The sequence below is a fragment of the Lactuca sativa genome, chromosome 3 (genome assembly GCF_002870075.4).
Source record: "Lactuca sativa cultivar Salinas chromosome 3, Lsat_Salinas_v11, whole genome shotgun sequence".
NCBI classification, from domain to species: Eukaryota; Viridiplantae; Streptophyta; class Magnoliopsida; order Asterales; family Asteraceae; genus Lactuca; species Lactuca sativa.
In genome coordinates, this window is record NC_056625.2 from 260085932 (window position 1) to 260108866 (window position 22935).

The window sequence follows — 22935 nt, forward strand, 5'->3', positions numbered from 1 at the left end:
AACTAGTCGTAAGACGGTCGGGTGCAAATAGATCTTCAAGAAGAAGACCAACATGGATGGGAATGTGCAGATGTTTAAGGCACGACTGGTTACGAAGGGCTTTACTCAAATCACGGGGGTCGACTATGATGAGACCTTCTCACCTGTGGCCAAGAGCAAGTCTATTAGGATTATGTTGACTATCGATGTGTTTCATGATTATAAAATTTCGTAGATGGATGTCAAAACTTCTTTCCTTAATGGGAAGCTGACTAAAGATGTTTACATGTGTCACCTAGAAGGGTTTGTGGATGCCAAATACCCCAATAGAGTATGCAAGGTTGAGAAATCCATTTATGGATTAAAGCAAGCATCTCGCAGATGGAATCTTTGTTTCGATGAAAAAGTCAAAGAGTTTGGATTTTCGAGAAATGAGGATGAGTCCTACGTATATATGAAGGCTAATGGGAGTATAGTTAGCTTTCTAGTTTTGTATGTGTATGACATGATGGGTTTTGGTCATAAGAACATCCTATGTGCTCATACAAACCCTAATGCTTGGATCTAGGTTTCTCTATTGTACATGCAAGTTATCCAAGACTATAAACCCTAATTCTAGCATTCAAGTAATCATATTAACATGAAAATAGGTTTAAGATCATACCTTGATTGTTATGTAGCAATAACAATCTCAATTCCTCCTTGTATTGACTTTAGAAAGCTTAGAGTCACAAATGTCACTCCTCTAATGGTTCACAAACACAAAGAGCAAGAGGATGAAGAGGAGAGAGGATGGAGGCTACCCAAAAAATCGTGTGAAACCCTAGAAGGATGCTTAGCCACGTTTTTGGGTCATAAGGGTTCTATATATAGTGAGGCTATTAGGGTTATCTAATAAGGAAACCCTAATTTGGATGTTTATGCCCTAAGCAACCCATGGACTCCTTTCCTTAAGGACTTGGACGATTTCTTATGGGTTTACCCATAGAATTCGTCCACTCCTTAATATAAGACAATCCATTGCCCAAATTGCAATTATCTTATAATTACAATTCTAGTCCCTTAAGTTTAATTAATCTCTTTTAGTTACAAAACTAATTACCAATTAATTCTTGACTAATATTAATTAAACAATATGGTTTCCCCTTTAATATATTATTCTCATAATATATTAATAAATCATATTTAATCCTTTCTCTCCATAATTCATCCTATCAAGTTGCTTTGGTGAAGGCAACCCAAAAGGACCATGCACCATCGAGTCAAGTACATACCAAAATAGTTATGGACTTAGACACTAATCCAACAGTCTCCCACTTGGATAAGTCTAATAACTATTATGCTTATGACTTCAGATCCTGATCTGCAATCGTAGCTTTCCAAAGCCACTGTCAACTCTGATCCTATTAGATACGCATGTCCTTTAGATAAGGGATCATATATTCCTCCATTCTAGATATCGTATGAGACATGATTTCAAATCATCCTCTTTGTACTATTTCTCGATTCTCGATTTATGACGACTGACTAATTGAATAAATCAAATTAGCCCTACCCGGCCGAGCATTTACGTTTGTCATCACTAAATCATCGAGGGGCCCAAAGATATCGCTTTTATCCTACTTTGGATAAAAGGAACGGATAAACTTTGATACAATGCTTGCTTGTACTCACTCACCGAATCACACACAACAATATGTTTTATGACACCAAGTTACTGGTGCGTTTACATATTATCAATGTGCAACCGATTTGCAAGATACAACTCACACATCTCGGTTTCAAGAATATAAGATGTTATCGTCTCACCAATCACTCGTGATACAATTCATGGAGTGATCCAAGTGAGCGTGGGTTTAATCCAATGCTCAAATCTTATTCATAAGCACTCATGAACGTTGCAGCAAACATTTACTTATGTCTAATACTCTTTTAGACAATCCACACACCAATTCACGACAGTCTTCATTCATATCTACTTCCAACATATGAACGACTGTGGCCTGTTCGAATAATTTGACTGTTCTAAACCAATTAAATTATTCAGGAAGTCAAAACATGCAAATGAAACACAAGAATAATACTAATCCCATATGGCCTCAAACCTTTGAGCATAAATAAAACACCTTTTATTTATCACCATATTGATTACTCATTATTTGTCGTTTCGGGTAATCGACTTCTTACTTGAATTATTACACTTGTCCCATGCTCCTAGCATGCACACAATGTTTACCTATGGTTCTTTCTTTGTGAAATAGATCAAATTGAACACATTTCCAATCATTCTCATTTCACAACTCCAAATTCTTTTCCATAAGTGAAAGAATATCAAATTCTTGCTACTTATAGAATATGCTAGATTCTAACATTTTATGCAATGATCCTTTCGTAATGTCATTGCACCAAAGTCACAAAGACTATTGCCAATGATATTACAAAGTCCTCTATCAGAGATTGTTACAAGACAATTTCTTAGATATGATGTCTCTCACTCAAAGTACATTCCTTTGAACATCCTTTTGCATAAATGTTTCTAATCTAGACATAGATTTTCAATATTCAATTCCCAATATGGACACGTTCCCATATTTTCCATATGACAACTTATTCTTAATAGAATCTTATCTATTCATAATAATGTCGATATGGTCCATCCAATATGGAAACATTTCCATATTTTGCATATGACAACTCATTCTTAATAGAATCTTTTCTATTCATAATAATGTCGATATGGTCCATCCAATACCATGCTTCCAACTACTCACAAGCAACCAATCCTCGTCGAACTTTAGATTGTCCTTTGATAGTTTTTTAATTATTTTATTCAAATATTAAAGCATTTGCAATCGATCCTATACCCGAACCGTATGGGACACGATGCATAATGTTTTATTTGCTATGTTCTCAAAATTCGAATTGTGAAGAGGAATTCCGTAATCATAATCGAAATTTTAAGAACACACTATGTACCTTTGACTAAATTTATCAACATTTCTCAACCTAAGCCTTTAGATTTGAAATGAAGCATAATCTTCTCTCCCTTAATTATAGCAAAACAACTATTCCATCCTTACAACTTTGCAAAGAATGACTCTTGTTTACTATAATTAATATTGCCACCTTGCAATACCTTTCTTAATAATCATACAATCATAACATTTATGCTCCCACTATCATGATGATTATTATAAAACATAACACTTATGCTCCCACTAGCTTCGACATGTATTTATAAACATCTTAATTTTCAGAAAAAGAATACCTATTGAATTTCTTAAGTCCATGTTTCTAATACTTAGTGCTTTGATAATCTTTTATCAAAGCTTCTTGAACTTATACACCTTTGCCTTAGATAGTTCATATGTGTGTCTAAACAATTAAGGCTAATTGCCAAACCTCACAACTCAAATCATGGAAAGGGATACTGTAACCATAATCGAATTTGAGAATGCAATTTTACAATCACTATCCTTTTAAAATCTTTCTTAGTGAAAGCATTTCCTCACAATCATTTTCATGAAGGAGGAAATCTTATGACACTTAGATTTAAACGGTGTATGTGTTCTTATCCTTGTGAATTTGTTAAAACCAAAGTTTACGACAAATTCAAACTCATATGGACCGAACTTTCTTAATCTTGATTTCTTGCCTTATGGTAGCACAACTGCCCACCATGTCTTCCAAGTAGTTAAGCAGTTCACCTTTGCCTATCAAAGTACCTTCCATTGATCAAGGTCCTTGCCTTTTGTGCATTCAAACGAGAACTCATAGGACTCATATGCACAATTAACTCAATTGGAATGGCATAGAAAACAAAATAGTGTCAACACGATAGGTTGTAAACCTCAACTCGTGTGCTGGTGATGATCGATAAGGTTTATTTGATTTGTTCTTGAAACCTTTCAAGACCAATAAGACTCCCACTGACTCCTTGACATATAAGATTCTCTTGTTAATAAACATTTCTTGACAACCAAATATTCAAGAGTTAGTTTAGTTTTTATCAAAACATAACACTTCATAAAATGGTCCTAGTTGGTCTTTGTCTTATCCAAGACATCACAACTTTCCACATTTGACGAATGTTAAAAAGACTTCTTAATACTTGTCACTTATTGCCACAATTTTAACTTTAAGACTTGTTATTGGAACGAAGTATGATTGACTTTTTGATTTAACCATTTCTTCAATTCTTGATTTCTCTTCTTAGACATACAGTTGTACTAAGACTCACTTAGAGGATCAATTGAGATATGATTCTTAATCATTAAGACCTATCATAACGCATAAGAGGTACTCTCCCTTCTTCTTAGATTGGAGAAACTTTCATCTTTCTGCCTACTTGATTCTTTTTATTCGTTTTGCTATTGATTTAAACTTTTTCAATCAATTCAGAATTACACTTAATCTTGTAAGTATAATCACATTTACTAAACCTTTAGTAAATTATGACGGATATCTTTGTTACTTTTATGGTGGACTTGATCAACACACAACTTTGTGTACTCGATCTCCTAGTCCTTCACTTGAAACTTTGTCAATGAATTAGTCTAATTTCCAAATATGAAATTTCTCATTCTTCGTTCAACCAAGTTGCATGATTCCAAATTTCTGTCCAATTGAAACTTGGGCGATGAGAAACTCTCCCTATTTGGTAAACTCTCGACTTTTCCATAAACACCATAAATAAGAATCATATCCATTTACTGTAGAAATATGCAAACACCAATTTTCAAAACGATTTCATTGCAAGGAAATAAACAAATAAATAAGTCAAACGAAAATTTGTTTTATTTATAAAAGCAGCGGAAAACATTTGTCCTTACAATGCAAAATCCATTGAAAACTATGTATTTCAAAAGGAAAATTTCTAACAACTCTATCATAACTATCTAAGCTCAAAATCTAATCTTCAAATTTATGCGATCGAGATCCATTTCTTCGTGATTAGACTCATCTTGCTCTGTTTCATCAAGGTTCCTCTCCTTTCATCGATCCTACAAAACATTCAAATGCAATCTTATCACATTATGTATCATGAATCAACGAATAGGAACTTAATCGAGTTAGATAGTGGATTTTGCCTGAAGCGCAGCCATACACTTTGACTCTCCCATCTTCTAGACTCTTCAGGCTCTTTGGGCAGAGTTGTATCCAACGCCCTTTCTTTTGGCAGCAAACGCAGGTCGGTTCTCCTAGAACATCCTCGGAAGCATGGTCGGTTGACTTTCCTAACAAATACGCTCCATTGCTTCGCCAAATCATTTCTGATTCAGCAGCAATGAGCATGTAAGTTAGGTCAATGAGGTTGTCATCATGATCCATCATATAATACTTTCTTTTGAACTCATTATATGATTCAAGAAGTGACTGCAGAACCCAATTCACAGCCAACTCATCTGGAAATGACACACCCAACATTATCAACCTATCAATGTGTGATTTCATTCCTAGAACGTGGGCACACACGGGTTTACCATCTTCATGTTTCATTTCCAATAGGGATTTAGTGATATTGAACCTTTCAGTTCTTTGATCTTGTGGGTTAGGGAGAACAATTTGAGGAGGTGGAGGAAGTGAAGCATGATTTCTTGTTCCTCGATCAAATCGTGGAATACCATCTTCAGTTGGAATGCTTGTTCCACGGGATTTGGGAAGACCATAGTTGTCGAACTTTGACATCTACAACACGGGAGAAAACGAATTCAAGTTAGTTGATTGATTGAGTCCTTAGTAAATCACCCAAATGAGATACTAAGGCTAGGACCCAACACAATATTCTACAACTCGGGAGAGGGATGCCGTAACCCAAATTGCAGAACATTTGAAGGTAAGTGAATGACAATTCACTAGTTTCCACCATGAAAAAAAGAAAAAGAAATTTAAGTTTTAAATATATGAAAACTCCTAGATCCTTTGAGATTAATTGAACATTTCAATGGCATGTTTAAATCTTGATATGCCCCTCTTGTTTGTGATTGGGATGCCGAGGATCACAAAGCGGGTGTGAATAACCATGCAAACTTACATGGTGCCCTCACATGTTACAGTCACCTATTCGATGTGCCGGTAAACCACACACACTCCACCGAACTATGACAAACATTGAGTCACCCTTTGCTACCTTTGCTTAGAACCATTTAGTGTGTTGGTAAACCACACACGCTCCACTAACGTCTTCGCAAGGGCACAAAGTGTAATTTCATGGAATTGCATCAATTCACTTTGCCTAAGTAACTAAGATTGGGAATTTCCAAAACATTTAGTTACTTTTGTACTTCATCATACTTATAATGGAAGGTTTCGTCCTATCCTACCCGTTCGGCTAACGACCCTCCACTAGTCAAGAGTGCGGTGGGTAAGAGTGGATACCCATTCAATCGCCATATTATAGGCAATTTCCTCAAACACCCCTTATAGACCAGCTTCGTGAATGAGGCCTATTAACGGTAAGACTGAATTTTACTCATACATATATATAATGTTAGACTTTTAATGTTATATATAGTATAGGGTGTATTTTACACTTTTAAGGTGGTCAAATTTAACAATTATACTTTTAATTCAATTAAATTGTAAACCTAAACTTTTATAGATTTATTAAACCTCTTTTAATTATACACCTTAATTAATTAATAAAACCACAATGGTGTGATTTGAACTTTTCAAAACATTACTAGGGTTTTAGAATTTAACATTCCTAATTAAACCTTTTAATCAACTTTTAAATTCCAAAACTTGAGGGCAAGTTTTGAAACATTTCAAAACATTAGGGTTAGAATTTAAATATACATCAAAATTAAACTTTTAATCAAAATTTAAATTCCAAAACTTGAGGGCAAGTTTTGAAACCTTTTTCAAAACATTAGGGTTTCAACCATTTAAATTTCAAAACAACAAAACTTTTGGGTTCAAATTTAAACTATAAAACCTAAAGGGGAAAATATGAAACTTTTCATAACAACAAGGATCAAATAAAAAATAATCTTAATTAACATTTAATCACATAATTATCCATATTTGATTTATTTAATGACTTCTTGCAAAACAATTTACCAATTTAATCAAAATAATTAATCAATTATCACATAAGGAAACAAATATTTTATTAATTGATAAATATCTTTAATTAGATCAAGAATATAGTCATATATATCAAAAAATCGGATTTATATTGATCTAATATAATACGACAAGTATCCTTAAGCAAAAACAGCAAGAAATCTCGGTTTTCCCTCCATCTGACCAGTCGACTCGCCGAGTTAGGTATGGACTCATCGAGTCAGCTTGAACTCGGCGAGTTCATCTATGGACTCGGCGAGTTCAGCCCCCAGAAACCCAAAAATTGAATTTTTCAATCATACAAAGCATCAATACAATAGAAACCAATCTAGTCTCTGATACCACTGATGGGTTTTGATCATAAGAACATCCTATGTGCTCATACAAACCCTAATGCTTGGATCTAGGTTTCTCTATTGTACATGCAAGTTATCCAAGAGTATAAACCCTAATTCTAGCATTCAAGTAATCATATTAACATGAGAATGGGTTTAAGATCATACCTTGATTGTTATGTAGCAATAACAATCTCAATTCCTCCTTGTATTGACTTTAGAAAGCTTAGAGTCACAAATGTCACCCTCTAATGGTTCACAAACACCAAGAGCAAGAGGATGAAGAGGAGAGAGGATGGAGGCTGCCCAAAAAAATGTGTGAAACCCTAGAAGGATGCTTAGACACGTTTTTGGGTCATAAGGGTTGTATATATAGTAAGGCTATTAGGGTTATCTAACAAGGAAACCCTAATTTGGATGCTTATGCCCTAAGCAACCCATGGACTCCTTTCCTTAAGGCCTTGGACGATTTCTTATGGGTTTCCCCATATAATTCGTCCACTCCTTAATATAAGACAATCCATAGCCCAAATTGCAATTATCTTATAATTACAATTCCAGTCCCTTAAGTTTAATTAATCTCTTTTAGTCACAAAACTAATTACCAATTAATTCTTGACTAATATTAATTAAACAATATGATTTCTCCTTTAATATATTATTCTCATAATATATTAATAAATCATATTTAATCATTTCTCTCCATAATTCATCCTACCAAGTTGCTTTGGTGAAGGCAACCCAAAAGGACCATGTACCATTGGGTCAAGTACATACCAAAATACTTATGGACTTAGACACTAATCCAACATGACATACTACTCACAGGAAACGACATTTAGAACTTGTAAGAGCTTAAGTCCTATCTTAGGAAGTGTTTCTCTATGAAGGATCTAGGGGAAGTTTCTTATATTTTAGGGATAAGAATTTTGAGAAATAGGGGTAGAAGACTGATAGGACTCAGTCAAAGTACTTACTTGGACAAGGTGCTGAAACATTTTAGCATGGAGAATTCCAATAAGGGAGAGTTGCCTATTCAAAGCAATACCAAGCTGAGTAAGACTCAGAGCCCGAATACAGATGCTGAGATAGCGAAAATGAGTCGAGTGCCATATGCTTCCACCGTTGGCTCGATCATGTATGCTATGACATGTACTCACCCAGATGTGACCTTTGCTTTGAGCATGGTAAGCCGATATCAAGGGAACCCTGGTAGATCTCATTGGATAGTAGTAAAAAATATTCTTAAGGGCCTACGAAGGACTAAGGATTGGGTCCTTACACTTGGTAGGAGTGATGACTTGAGAGTGACTGGGTATAGAGATGCTAGATTTTAGAACGACGAAGATAACTTTCGCTCCCAATCGGGATGGGTGTTTACCCTAAATGGAGGAGCAGTTACATGGAAAAGTTCCAAGCAGGAGACCATAGTTCATTCAACGTGCGAATCAGAGTACATAGTAGCGAGCGAAGCGTCGAAGGAGGCAATATGGTTGAAGATGATGGTTTTACGTTTGGTTTCCTTAAGTGATATTGGAATCTGGTAGAAGATGATGTGGTGGCTTTCGTGTTCCATTTTTACCAACACTCTTCCATTCCGAAGGGGTGTAATGCTTCTTTTTTTACTGTGATCCCAAAAATTAGAGACCCGAAAATAACCTTGGATTTTAGACCTATTAGTCTCATTGGGTGCCAATATAAAATTGTTGGTAAAATTTTGGCTAATAGGTTAGAGAGGTGATTGATAGTCTTGTTAGTTCGGAGCTACCAACCTTTTTGAAAGGAAGACATATTCTTGATGGTCGGTTTCTCCTCAATGAGGTGGTGGCTTGCTGTAAGGCTTATAGAAATCTATTAATGATGTTCAAGGTTGATTTTCAGAAGGCTTATGATTCTCTTTCTTGGGAGTATCTTCTTGAGATTATGTAGATTATGTTGTATTAGGTGTTTAAACCCATAACTATAATTGGGATGTACTTGACCCGATAGTAGCATGGTCCTCTTGGGTTGCCTTCACCATAGCAACTGATAGGAGAGGTTAATTAATAATTTCTTAATATATAATAATAATAATAATAATAATAATAATAATAATAATAATAATAATATATTAAGTGAGAAATCATTATTTAATTAGTATAGATCAGAAATTAATTTGTGATCAAAAGAGACTGATTAAATATAAGGGGACTGATATTGCAATTATCTAATAGTTGCAAGTTGGGCTTGTGGTTGCCTTGTGGAAGGGGGTGGACGAATTCTATGTGTAGCCCACATAGATTTCATCCATAAGAGTCCTTCTGGAAGGATCTACTGGACTGCTTAAGGCTTAAGTAGTTAGATTACGGTTTTACCTGAAACCCTAGAAGATCAGTTGTAAATACACCCCATGGCTTCATGAAGTTGGCCCTATGCTTTATTAAAGAACCATAGCCGAATTCTAGAGCATCTCTTCTCTCTCTTGTTCTTCCTTCTTTCTAGTGGTGTTCGTGACTCCATTAGAGGTGCAACAATTGAGACACTAAGCTCTTAAAGGTTAAGATCAGCAAGCTACAAGAAAACGTATTCTTCAAACTTTTTTTAAGTCACCAATTTCGAAAATTGTATGCTATATTAGGGTTTATGCTTTGGATAATTATTTGCATGCATAAATTGAGAAGAAACTAGATCCAAAGCATTAGTGTTGCATATACACCATAGGAATGTTGTAGTGCTTAAAACCCTCCAGATTATGGGATTGAGTTCTCGATGTTGTGGGTGGATTTTAGAGATGTTGAGATCTGCTAGAGCGTCAATTTTAGTTAACGGATCTCCTACTGGCAAGTTTCAAATACACCGAGGTTTGAGGCTGGTAGATCCCCTCTCTCTATTTTTATTTCTCCTGGCCATGGAGGGTCTTCATGTGGCTTTATCTAGAACTCGGACGGCTAATATCTTTACCGGGATTTCAATTTCTAGGACTGAGTTGTCACACCTTCTTTATGCTGATGATGTCATGATTTTAGCTAATTGGCATCATGAGAATGCAAACCCGTATTATACATATCCTCCGATATTTTTATATGGCTTCGGGTCTTAGAATCAATTTACACAAAAGTAAATTGATCGAAGTTGGGGTTTCTTATAATCAGGTCGTTAAAATGGAAGATATGATTGGTTGTAATCCAACTGTGCCTCCTTTCATTCATATAGGTATCCCAATTGGTCAAAATATGTCCCGTATCACTACTTGGGATCCTTTTTTGGATCGGTTTCAGAGTAGATTATCGGTGTGGAAGGCCAAAAATCTCTCCATTGGTGGTCGTCTTACTTCGGTCAAGTCTGTTTTGGGTTCTCTCGGAAGTTATTTGATGTCGATGTTCGTGACTCCTCTTTTGGTTATCTCCCCTTTGGAGGCTTTGAAGGCAAATTTTTTCTAGGGTGCAGACTTAGATGAGAGACGTGTGCATTCGGTTTGATGAGATATAATCCTTGTGTCTAGAGAAAAGGGTGGATTAGGTGATGACAATTTGTTCTCCTATAACAGAGCTATGGTTTTCCTGCGGTGGTGGCGATTTTATCATTTCCCTAATTTATTATCGGTTCGTTTGATCAAATCTTTCATAGTACAGATGGTGTTTTTAGATGTATAATACTGAAAAGATCTTATTCTGGTCCCTGGTATGGTATTATTTGTATGGTGGGTCAACTCTTGATCTTCATCGTATGTGTATATAAAAGTCAAAGCAAGTCAACTATGTCAAACAAAAGTCAAATAAATAAAATTATTTGATTTAATAATGAAAATTTACATTACTTTATGTGTTTTTGGTTCATGGAATCAAATCCCATACCAAAACCGAAATCAAAGGATGGCCAAAATCACCAGACCGAAATCAGTTTTGGCTGAAATCATTGCGAGGCCGAAGTCAACACGTGAGGTCTCACCTTGGACCACAAACCCTTGGACCACCAACCCCTAGACCGAAATCTGGACTTCTCAGTTGGAACTATTAGACCGGAATCTTGTAATTTCGGTTAGGATAGGCCGACCTCCCAATGTAGGTGTCACATCAATTATATATATATATATATATATATATATATATATATATACACACACACACACACACACACATATATATATATATATATATATATATATATATATATATATATATATATATATATATATAAACCGAAATCAACCTTTATAATCTCATTTTTTGTCACTTGTAAAATTTCGAATTCTCTCACAAAACACATACTGCTCCTTTACAATCTTCAAACTATCTTCAAGTGCCCCTCAAGAACACCTTCAAACATTCATCAAATTCCCCTGGAAACTAAGTTCATTCCTAAGATTTATTATAAGTACCTTTACATAATCTAGTGTTGTCTAACACTTTAAATTGTTGCTTCACTAATTTAAATACAATATCGTGTATAAATATTATTAGGATACAGTTATTTTCATGTGTTCTAACCCAAGGATCATTGCTATCATTTCGTTATTCAAGCCAAGAACACACCCGATGTGAGTTCATACGCTTACGTTTTCCAAGATTTTTATATGTTTTAGGGGGAAATACAAGTCAATTGTGATAATATACAAACCATTGAAATCGTTGTTTATACAAAGTATATATATATATATATATATATATATATATATATATATATATATATATATATACACATACGGATGCAAACTTGATTTCGATAAAACTTTAACCCTTTTGTAACCAGTTGAGCAAAAGGGTATAATTATATAAAAATATTTATATAATTATTCAATACCATTTTATTATCATAGTAAAAATGATAATGTACATACAAAGAATTTTCCAGTACAACAAAACATTATTATAAACTATAATAGGTAAAGCTTATGAGACATACGTACTATCTTACCATTACTAGTTACAATACAAAAATAATTATTTAAAGACATAATTATTTTGAAACTACATGACTACGATGGAAGGATAATACTTCCACATTACAAAAATTGTTTTTCATTATACTACACGTAAGCAGTCAATACATCTTTGTGAGTCACGTCTTCAAGTACTTATATAAGTACCAACAAAAGTCCTGTATTATAACCAGAATCTCCCGTAAGAGAGCATGATAATTGTGTATAGATCTATATGGGACTACGAATCTCATGCCCTGACTGTTAGCTACAGTTGGACCGGAAGGTCTAGGGTGACAAATGTCTAACATTCTGACACCTGAAGAACGTCATAACAGGCCATCAGTCATTAGCATGGTTATAATAACTCATAATTTGGTATTAACAAAACATTTTGTTTACGAATACATACATAACTTCAATAGTTTTATTTAATAATAAAGTTATGCTACATTATTTACAGTAGTATCAGGTACATACATTCAAAGTGTTTATACAAGATACAACTACATAATTCTATTTTCCCATTACAATACAGTTTACATTTCTGAAAACTTGAAATCAAATGGTTTTATAAAGATATAAAACTACATTACACTGCTTCAGAGTAAAACAGTACTTATACATTTTCAGTCTTACGATATTTAAGACTACATTACATTTTACATGAAAATATTGGATTTTCTGGAAGAACACACTATCATTTTCAAGAAGTAAAGACTTATCTTCTCATACAAAATACTTATGAACTCACCAACTTAAATATTGACACTCTTTTCAAAAGCACTAGTATTCTCAGAAAATCAGAAGACTGGTATTCATGCAGGTTTTTGAGAAGACGGGGCATAGTAGTGTCACGTCTTATGGTTTCTTTATACTTTTGGAGTCAAACAAACAATGATTCGAACTCAATGTAAATATTTAATTATCAATATGATGGTTGTGTTTTCTTTGATTACTATTATGTATTTTTTATGATATTGTACATGACGTCATCCGCCCCCAGAATTTTCTGCCGTTCCGATTCGAGGGTGTGATAGATTGGTATCAGAGCATTGTTTATAATGAACTAAGCATATCAAACCATATAAGATATACAACTTTAAATATCATGGGGCTAAAACACTCTGACTAAGAAGTATACTTTTAAAATATAATAATACTTTTTTTTTATAAAAAGTATACATACATACATACAAGAATAGTGTCACTTTGAGAAAGACATAAGAGTATTAGGATAAGTTGAACACTATGAGCAGGCCTCGGGGTATGTAATCAAGTATAGGATGAATATAGCCTGATCAACTATATTTATCCGGGATGTGAGTAACGTATGCTGAGGAATGGTCGTAGTGAATGATGAGTCTAAAACTTACCAACAAACCATACAAAGAACCTTTACACATGAATGTTTAAAATACTATAGGAGTATTTTACGATGCTATAAAACCACACACTTAGAATCTTTATGTGCTTCTTACCCCTATTTTCGCGTAGACATAATGGTAGGATTTTTCATACCAGGTGATCCTTACTTCCCTAATAAGGGAAATGGTGGCTGGATCGAAGAGGATCCAGAGGAGGATCCTGAAGAGATTTAAGAAGAAGAAGAGGATGAAGAAGTCGAGGAAGACACTGAATCGGAACAGGAAGTGTACAATCCACCACAATACATTCAAAATCCATGATGGAACTTTCAAGGCCCGGCGCCCCAATGGGTAATTGATTTGAACATATGGAGTCAGGAGCAGTTCCAGCGCCCACCCTGCAAAGTAGAACAAGGTTTCTACAACCCCGACAGAGAGGGTTCAACAGATAGGACTCTCCCTGTCATGATTGGTTGCATCGCCCGCCAAGGCGAACAAGCAAGAGTCCCAACAATCAAATCATGGAAGTTGGTGCTACAATCGAAGTTAATACTGTCCGCCTTCGTCGTCTGGACGAAGATCATGATCAAACTAGGAATCACACTGAGTCCTTTTAAAGGGAAGTTACCGCGACTTGGGATGTGATAAGAGAGCTCTGAGAACGTCAATCATAATGGAGAAGCGTTTCATTGAGGCTGAGGACCGAGTGGCACTCATGGCTTCATCCCATAGCCTACAGGATACCACACAATTAGAGTAACACATAAGCTACTCATATTTCGTTATAGACTAGGCTTCTTGAGTAAGCGTTGTTGCTACTTTTTCTCTTATGTGGGTTCAACGCTTCAAATGAGTGATTACACTACTCATGGATCGTAATGCTGTTAAAATTTTCCTACATTGATGTACTCTAGACCTTTATCAATGTCAAATTTTCCAGTACCAAGTACCAAAATATAATATCAATGAAATTGACATGCATTTTATTTCATTGGATATTTCCATTAAATTCATAGGTCATTACGACATCGTTTACTTGTTATAGTAAATTTCCTATTTTATGAATGGCTTACAAGTACAATAAAGTTTGGTACCTAAAATGTATAACACTGGGACTTTCCATAACCATTATTGAAGACTTATCATCATTTCATCTTTAACCTTGTGGTAGAATCATGTCACTAATAAGAAATCCCAGACGTGTCAACACCTCAGCAAAACCACCACCGCCACCGCCACCACCTCCATAGATGGCCATTTTCGAAGCTGCTATGACAGCTATTGTATCTGCTGCCGTGGCTCAAATCAGCACAAATGGTGCCAGTGGTTCAGGAGGTTGTATAAATAATAATAACCAGGGAGATAGCCAGGGGCACCCCAGGGAATGATCCTATAAAGACTTTACAAATGGAAAACCCAAATCCTTCAATGGAGGCGAGGGTGTCATTGCGCTGATACAATGGTTCGAAAAGACTGAATCAGTGTTCGAAATCTGTGCTTGCCTAGAGGGAAGCAAAGTCAAATTTTCAGCTTGCACACTTTCTGACAGGGCACTTTCCTGATGGAATGGCTATGTCAAATTATTGAATCTTCCGGTAGCTAATTCACTGAGTTGGGAGAACTTAAAGCTCATGATGTTGGAAGAATATTGCCCGAGATGTGAAGTTCAAAGTTGGAATAGGAACTTTGGAACCTTACCATGATAAGCTATGACATGGCATCCTATACTAACAGATTTAGCAATCTAGCTATACTAGGTCCTGGGATGGTCAACCCAGAAAGTAAAAAGGTGGAGCGATACATAACTCAAATTCAAGGAAACATGATAGCTGTAAACCCGTCCACATTTGACAATGCCAAATACTTGGCACGAACACTTGTGGATCACAGAGTTCGCCAGGGCTCTATGACGTCCATCCCAGAGAAAGTTCTGGAATAAAAAGAAGGGCCAGCCAACTCAAGAGCTTGCACAGAAACAAATAATTGTGGCAGTCCACGCTGCTACTGTTTCTACCGCTCCAGACCTACCAAACCATATGCTGGAACCCTTCTAAAGTGTAACAAGTGTAACCTTCATCACACCTCAGTCTGCCGTGAAATGTACTGCAAAAACTGCAAAACGAAGGGGCACACTGCTGGTTTCTGTAGGGCACCGACACAAAAATTGCTAATGCTGGGGCGAGCCAAGCTTACTATGGATGCGGTGAAACAGGGCATTTCAAGTGGAATTGCCCAAAAGCAAGGAATAATGGAGGAGTGGGAAGAGTTTTAACAATGAGGCATGAGGAGGCCGTAAATGATTCGACTGTGGTTACTGGTATGTTTCTCCTCAATAATTCATATGCATGCATACTTTTCGAGAGTGGTTTGGAGAAAAGTTTCGTGAGCCACAAATTTAATCACTTACTTAAACAAAATCCCCAATCACTAAAAGACACATGCACCGTAGAAATGGCAAATGGAAAGGCAGAAAACACTAACGATATATACATAGTATGTACCCTCACTCTAAAGAACTATTCTTTCCAAATCGACCTTATGCCAGTCACAATAAATTTTTTTGACGTTATCATCGGTATGGATTGGTTAAGTCCTCACCATGCTGATATCTTATGTTATAAAAAGGTCATTCACCTTAATCTGCCAAATAGCGAAACCCTCGTCATTTATGGCGATAAACCCAATAGGAACCTTTGAATCATTTATTTTATCAAGCCACAAAAGTACCTATGCAAGCAATATCATGCCTTCTTAGCCCACGTAGTGAATGAGATAAAAGAAGTGAAAGATATCAAAGATATTCCTGAAGTCTGTAATTTCCCTGACGTATTTCCTGAAAATCTTCCAAGAGTACCACCCGAAAGCCAAGTGGAGTTCAGAATCGACTTGATTCCTGGAGCTACCCCTGTACCCAAATCCCCGTACCGTTTAGCACTGGCAGAAATGTTGGAATTATCTAGTTAGCTGAACGAACTACTATGTAAAGGCTTCATCAGACCAAGCTTCTTACCTTGGGGAGCATTGGTCTTATTCGTGAAGAAGAAAGATGGATCTTTCTGCATGTGCATAGATTACCAAGAACTAAACAAGCTCACTATAAAAACTCGATATCCTTTACCTCGAATCGACGATCTATTCGACCAGCTTCATGGAGCGACCTATTTTTCAAATATCAACCTAAGATTAGGGTACCATCGATTACGAGTCCAGGAGGAAGATGTTCCCAAGACCGCATTCAGAACTCGCTATGGTCACTACGAGTTTGTAGTGATGCCCTTCGGATTAACGAATGCACCCGCAGTGCTCATGGACATGATGAACTTTGTGTACCGACCTTATTTAGACAATTTTGTAATAGTTTTCTTCGAGGACATACTAATATACTCGCGAAGTAAGGAAGAACATGGTCAACACTTACGACAAATGTTGGAGACATTAAGTGCAGAGAAGTTATATGCAAAGTTCTCGAAATGCGAATTTTGGATTCAAAAGGTGGATTTCCTAGGTCACATGGTCATTAAAGAAGGGATACTGTTGGATTAATGTCTAAGTCCATAACTATAATTGGTAAGACTTGGCCTGACCCGGCATGGTCCATTTGGGTTGCATGGCATCATGCATTTGGATAGACTAAAATGAGAGAAATAACACTTAAGGTTGGTTAATATATTATAAGTTCTAATATATTGATAAGATTATTTAATTATTATTGATCACTTTTTAATCTAGAATTAATTAAATGATCAAAAGAAGACTAATTAAATATATGGGTTGATTGTGCAAATCTTCCATACTTGTATAGTGGGCTAATGCTTCATGGATTGTCAAGTTGGGCTAAAACCCATAAGATGCTCCATGGATGCTCCATGTATATTTGAACCCATGGATCCAAGGAAATGGAAAACCATGCCAACTAGGGTTCACCCTAATTGTCACTAACTATATAAGTATCTTATTGTTGATAAAATCGGACACTATGTGTGAGAGAAAGGGCTAGCCGATTTTCATGAAGTGTGTGTATTCTGACAAGTCTTTCCAAGTTCATATGATGTTGTGTGAACCATTTGAGGTGTCACACATGGGGCACTAGGCACTCAAGCTTCATGAAGACAATATACATAAAATAGGTATGTAATTCTAACTTGATATATTCATATGAATCAACGTTATTATGCTAGTTAGGATGAACCCCTTGGAAAGTTCGTATCTGCATGTATAATAGAGAAAACATAGATCCAATGTATTTAGGGTTGCATGTACAATTATGAGTGTTAGAATGCTCAAAACCCAACAGTGGTATCAGAGCCTAGGCTTGTTTTCAATTATACTTGATGCAAATTGCTGAAAAATGCTGAAAAAATCGATTTTCTGGATTTCTGGGCACTGGACTCACCGAGTCCATTGATGAACTCGCCGAGTCCATGAATAAAATCATCCTACTCATCGAGTAGGTTGATACACTCGACGAGTAGGAGCCCCAGACAACTTATTTTCGAGTTTTTTTGGCTAGAAATGGACTAGGAACGTCACCCTAAGCTGTTTTTGAAATTATAAACTTGTTTTTGATATGGTAATGTTCATACTAATCCAAATTCAAAGATAATTGTCAATAGATTCATGTTTTGTATTAGTTTAAGTGTTATGCTAATTATATGAAAAAGCTTGATTCCAATTATCTTGTTCATATGAGTTGCTTAGATTAATAGAAAAGGTTGATTGATTATGTGTCTTTGATCCATTTTAATCTCAGAATTGATTTTAAAATGTGTTGTGTAACTTGTCCTCAAGTTACATGAAAAGTCACATTAAAGTTTCTTAAAACTCATAAAAGTTGGCAAAGGTTACAAAATGAAGAGTCTTGTCCTCATTAAATGGTTTTATGACTCCATAACTTGTCCTCAAGTTATGGAGGTTCAAGAGTCACTTCATTAAATCATTAAAATGCATAACCTTAATTAGTTTCATAAGTTACAAAGAAGAAGAGTTACATTCTTTAATAGTTTAAAGTCTTCCATAACTTGTCCTCAATTTATGGAACTTGAAAAGTTTTTTTAATTAAAACTACTTTAAACACATAAGTTATGGAATTAATTAGTTTTGAATATTTTCAAAACTTGCCCTCAAGTTTTGGAATTTGAAAAGTTTTCTCTTATGAATACTTTAATTCCAAGTTAAGCACTTAGAATTTTAAAAGTTAAAATTCAACCCTTATACTTTGTAATATTATAAGTTAATAATAATAATAATATATATATATATATATATATATGTGTGTGTGTGTGTGTATGTGTGTGTATAAGAGCAAGTCAGTCTTACCATTAGTAGGCCTCATTCACGAAGCCAGTCTGTAAGGGGGGGGGGGGTATAAGGTTACTGCCTATAAAATGACAGTTTAATGGGTGTCCACTCTCACCCACCACTTCCTTGACTGGTGGAGAGTCGTTAGCCGAATGGGTAGGACAAGGACTATAATTCTCCCTTCATTAAAATTATTAATGATAAATACTAAGTAACTAAACTCTTATAAATTCCCAATCTTAGTTAGTTAGGAAAATGTGAATTTGGTGCTAACCCATGAAAATACACTTTGCACTTTGCTTACGTCGTTAATGGAGCGTGTGTGGTTAACTGGCATACTAACCTGGATTTAACAAGGTAGGCAAAGGGTAACTTAATGTTTATCATAGTATCGGTGGAGCGCGTGTGGTTAACCAGCACATCAATTGAGGAGTATATATTAAGGTTCCCAAGTATATTTTCATGGTTATTCACACCTTGTTTTGTGATCCTCGGCATCCCAGTCACAAAACCTGAAGGGCACACTCGAGATTGAAACATGTCATTGAAAAGTTCAATGAATCTCAAAAGAATCTAGGAGTTTCAAAACCAATTAAAACCTAACAATACATTTTGTTTATCTTGGTGGAAATTGGTAAATCATCATTCACCTACCTTCAAATATTTTATAGCTTGGATTACGATATCTCTCTTCCAAGTTTAAAGTATTGTTTTGGGTCCTAGCCTTAATATTTCATATTGGGTGTTATATTAGGGACTTTAAATCAACTATCTTGAATATCTCCCAAAATATGTCTGGTTTAGACATTTATGATCTTCCCAAATCTCTTGAAACAAGCTTTCCTAAATGAAGATGATGTCCCATGGGAATCATACTTCTTTCATTTATTCTCCCTAACCCACAAGTTCTTGAAAAGTTTAAGGTCACTCAAGCCCTATTGGCATGCAAAGGTCTATGTGTGACCACATCTTGGAGATGTAGTCACATATTGACAAGCCGGGAGAGTTGGGTGTCAAAATCTTGAGAAAATTGGTGGCTCAACTACTTTCTAAGTCACATAGTGAGTTCCTTTAGGACTCCTATGAAACAGACTATGACAAGACCCTTAATGATCTTATATATTTGCTAAGATCAACTTCCTAAAACTTTATGGACATTGACAATGATGACATTGGATATCCAGTAAAGCTCTCTCTTCCCAATGGAAAGGGATCAACCATAGTCAACTCGGTTGACCAAATGGTAAAGAGAGAGGCTAAGTCTGTGATAGTCCCATGTACCATTACCAAAGGGTCCATTTGTTAAAATTAGCAAAGGAAGGAGCAGTATTTGCGAAGCTGCCAAATTTACCTAACGATGTTAAAGTCAATAAGTTTGACTCTACTTCAAGTAAAGTCCATTGTCTAACTCTATTAAGTTCCTACTTGGAGATTCTTATTACATGATGTGACTGGGTCACATATTGGTGGTTAGGAATCAAAGGAAAAGTGTAGAAACTTAAAAGAAGTATATGCAGATTCTGATCGCGAAGATGGATTTTACTCGCATGGTTCGGTAATCAGAATTTTTGGGCTATTACTTAATAGTTATGATATATATTGCTTAGAAATAGATAACAAGTTTTCATATGGATTGTAAGGATAACTTTTTCTGCAAAGTTTTAAAATAAAAGGTAAATCTTTTGATTTTAGTTATTTTATGTATCCTTACAATGGCGTTTATGGAAAATTGTTGCTTATAAGATTCCACTCATAGCAATATTGGAAAATGGTTTTGATTCTTTCATTTGTGGTAGTGTCTAAATTTACCAATTAAGGAAAGTTTCTCATCACCCAAGTTTCAATTGGACTGAAACTTGGAATCATGCAAGTTGTATAGTATGATGAATGAGAACCTTCAAGCATTGGAAAATTAAGACTGACTACTTGTTCACATGGATGTGTGAGTCAAGTAAAGGACTAAGGGATCGAGTACACATTCTTGTGCACTGGTTAAGTCCACCACAAAAGATTGATAAGACTATTCATTATAATTTACTATAGCTCGATAAATATGGTTATACTTACAAGCTTAAGAGACATTGGAAAAGGTTCCAATGTATAGCAGAGCAAATAAGAAGAATCAACTTAGGCAGAAAGATAAAAGTTTTTCAAATATGAAAAGATGGGAGAGTACTTTAGTATCATGTTTTAAGACCATCTTAATGATTTTGAGACCTTATCACAATTCATCCTCTAAGTGCATTCTGATAGTTAAGAAGAGGAGTTATGAATTGTTGAAGTGGTTAAATCAAGAAGATGATTCATACTTCGTTCCAAAACAATTCTTAGAGTCATACTCCAAGATTGTAACTTGAGTGACATATCTTAAAGAAGGTTTTTAACACTTGTCAAATGTAAAGAGTAAAATGTGGTCTACTCTTGTACATTTGAAATTGGTAAGTTGTGATGTTTTGGATAAAACAGAGACCAACTAAGGCCAATTGTGTGAAGTGCTTATCATGATAAAGAATCCACACTATCTCTTGAATATCTGACAAGAAAGTCTTATATGTCAATAGGAAAGTGGGAGTCTTAAAGGTCTTGAAAGTCTCAAGAACTAATCAAGAATAAAACCTGAAGTTCTTCACTAGCACTCGACTTGAGGTTTAGAACCTATCGTGTTGACATATTCTATGCCCATTCTAATTAAAGTTGGTTGTGGATACGAGTTCTTAGAGTTCTCAATTGGTTGCACAACAACTTGGAAGCAATGGGAGGCCCTTGAGCTGCCAGATGGCAAGAAATTAAGATTGAGTTCAATCCATATGAGTTTGGATTTGTCATTATCCTTGTCTTGTGACTATGGTTTTGTCAATTCACATGGATAAGAACACATACACCATTAAATCTAAGTGTCATAAGGTTTCTCTGCGATTCATGAAAATGATGGTGAGGAAACACTTTCACTAAGTACATTTTAACTAGATAGCAATTGTGATATTTGCATTCTCAAAGTCGTTAGTGGAGCATGTGTGGTTAACCGACACACTAACAAGGACTTGTGAGAAATGACAATGGTCTAAACAATTGAGACTATGATTACAACATCCCTTTTCGTAGTTCTGAAATTGTTTAGACACACATGTGTGCTATCTAAGTAAAGGTGTATGAATTTGATAAAGTTATATCAAAGCATTTTGTATCAAAAGTCTGAACTTTGGTTAGAAAGTCAATAAAGTATTAATTTCTAGAAGTCCAACTGATTTCTGAGTACATGTCAACGCTAGTGGGAGCATAAGTGTTATGCTAATAATCATCATGTTAGTGGGAGCATAATAATTATGATGAAGGTTGCAAGTTAGCAATGTTAATTATAGAAAACAAAAGGTTTCAATTGGGAAAGAGTTGTTTTGCTATAATTAAGGGAGAGGAAATTATACTTCATCTTAAATCTAAAAGCTTAGATTGAGGTTTTAATCGTATTTAGTCAAGTATATATATGAATGTTATGTTGGAATGGTTCAACATAAGTAAATTCTATATATGGGTCCATTATTTGCGTTCTAAAATTCGATTATGATTACGACATCCCTTTTCATAATCTAAATTTTGAGAACTTGGCAAATCATGTGCTATAATATTCATCCTTTCTAAATTTTTCAAAATGCTTAGAGAATTAAGAGGGAAAAGTCTAGAATTGGATATGACTAAAATGATTAAGCAATTTGTCACACCCCAAAAATCAAAGGCGGAAACATTTCCGGGGTGGACTACCACGTTGTGTATCAAATCCAATGTACATAGTAATCACAGTAAACAACCATTACATTACATATATATGAAAGTTTACATTTGTTTTCAAAAGTAAAGTTATACAAGATATACATATGCATCATATTAACAAAAGTTGAGACGAGTCTTCCACGCACTCCGTCTTCATCAAAAGAGATCACCGGGTACCTGTCTAACTTGGACCTGAGAATACAAGCGGTTTGAAAATCAGCATAAA